The sequence below is a fragment of the Octopus bimaculoides genome, chromosome 5, assembly GCF_001194135.2.
Source record: "Octopus bimaculoides isolate UCB-OBI-ISO-001 chromosome 5, ASM119413v2, whole genome shotgun sequence".
NCBI lineage: Eukaryota > Metazoa > Mollusca > Cephalopoda > Octopoda > Octopodidae > Octopus > Octopus bimaculoides.
In genome coordinates, this window is record NC_068985.1 from 35,651,170 (window position 1) to 35,653,719 (window position 2,550).

A 2,550-nucleotide genomic window follows, 5' to 3' on the forward strand; every position below is an offset into this window, starting at 1 on the left:
AGTTCTAGAAATTCACCTACTCAACATTATACACTTCAGAAATGGCAGCCAAAAAATAAACAAATGTTTTTTCTTTTGGGATTGAATTCCGCCATAGAAATTCATATAGATAAGATGAAATTGAGGATTTCGTTTTCAGCAACAATAAGATGTTGTGCAGCCGGTCTTCCACGAGGCATTTTCGATTTCTCATAAGAAACTATGATATTCAATCACGTGTGTGATTTATATATAAACAGTTAACGTCAATCAAATCACGTGTGTGATTTATTTATAAACAGAGTAGTACGGAGAATACTGGTAAGACGTTCAGTTACTTCCCTTGAATTTTTTTTTTACACCCCTAAACTTGAAGATTACCAGTGCATCCACCGATCTAAGCACAGAACTAATACACATAAAAAACATTCTAAACCGAATCTTTTTTTTTAATACAATATTATTTAAGGTAACAAACTGATCGATAAATCTTCAATTACCAACACAGACGCTTTGCCGATTTCTGCCTGGTAACCATGAGGACAACATAGTATATTCGCCGTAAACTACTACCCTTACGTACTCTCACTCGATTTCGTCGACCTAACTATCTCGGTATTGAAGCTTTCACCATCAAAACTACAGCATTATAGAACTCCCTCTCTAAACTTTTCTTCCAGTTAAAGGAGTTCCATAAAAGAGATCTATACCTCATTTTCAAACTAAAACATATTTTTAAAACTGTTGTATTCGCTTCATATAGATGGAAAAATCAGTGACAACTCCAATATCTGCCTCAAAAACTATCCAAGGCTATGCAAATCTCATAACATTTCGATTCATGACCAATTGTTGACTCTCAGCACATTCAAACAAAAAACTTCTCTATTCCCCTTAACCCTTTAACTGCAGGATTTAATTCCATGGTTATTCCACGAAATATCAAAAACAAGTATCTCAATAATGATATAGGGGTGGGAAAAAATGTGTAATTTTTGGATTTCTTGTTACTTTCTCCCTTACTTGGAACCATTATATTGCAAGTACTGCAGCATTTTGTACTGTTGCATCATTTTCAGGAGTAAATTTGGTCAGCATTGTTGAGTTTAGAAACAGTCAACTAACGTAGTTTTTTTTTTTCTAAGAAATTTTGCCACTCTGACCTGATTGTAATTAAGATTACAAATAAGATATCTGGATAATTTTTATTGCTTAACAATCAAAATTCTTTTCTCTGTTGGGTTCCAAGTCGATTTTTTCTCCACACTATTGTTTAATTTGATCATTTTCAATTTTCAAGAAACGTCTAAAGTGTGATAAAATGAGTAATGACCAATTTATATAATTTCTTTTCGACAATATATCTGTCACTATATCAGGAAGGGAGCCACTCCAGCAGATCGAGCAGAAACTATAGAAAATATACGTTGAGGTTTTAGATTCAGTCGAGTTTCATTAATCTTGTACCATTTTTCCAAAATTCTTTTATTTGGCAAAGATATTTTTAAATTTTGTGGTATTTCTGATGTCTAAGGATGATAATCATCATCATCATCATCGTTTAACGTCCGCTTTCCATGCTAGCATGGGTTGGACGATTTGACTGAGGACTGGTGAACCGGATGGCTACACCAGGCTCCAATCTGATTTGGCAGAGTTTCTACAGCTGGATGCCCTTCCTAACGCCAACCACTCCGAGAGTGTAGTGGGTGCTTTTACGTGCCACCGGCACGAAGGCCAGTCAGGTGGTACTGGCAACGGCCACGCTCAAAATGGTGTATTTTACGTGCCACCTGCACAGGAGCCAATCCAGCGGCACTGGCACGATCTCGCTCGAATGTGCCAGGAAGGCGACGCTGGGCACAGGTGTCATCACGATTTCGCTTTCGCTTGCCCCAACAGGTCTTCACAAGCCGAGTTTCGTGTCCTGCATAGGAGCCAGTCCAGCGGCACTGGCAATGATCTCACTCGAATGTCTTTACACGTGCCACTGGCACAAGTGCCAGGAAGGCGACGCTGGGCACAGGTGTCATCACGATTTCGCATTCGCTTACCCCAACAGGTCTTCACAAGCCGGGTTTCGTGTCCAATGAAGGAGACGACGTTGGCATGGGTGTCAATCGTCGAATTTAGTTCTATTTCGATTCCGATTTCACTTGCCTCAACAGGTCTTCGCAAGCAGAGTTTCGTGTCCAATGAATGAAAGGTAGGCTTAAGTGGGCTGGCTACACCCCTGGCGGAGGCCTTGGATTTAAGTCTCACTTGGCTTGCTGGGTCTTCTCACGCACAGCATATTTCCAAAGGTCTCGGTCAGAAATCATCGCCTCAGTGAGGCCCAATGTTCGAAGGTCGTGCCTCACCACCTTATCACAGGTCTTCCTGGGCCTGCCTCTTCCACAGGTTCCCTCAACTGCTAGGGTGTGGCACTATTTCACACAGCTATCCTCATCCATTCTCGCCACATGACCATACCAGCGCAATCGTCTCACTTGCACACCACAACTGATACTTCTGAGGTTCAACTTTTCTCTCAAGGTACTTACGCTGTCTAGTATGCACACTGACATTACA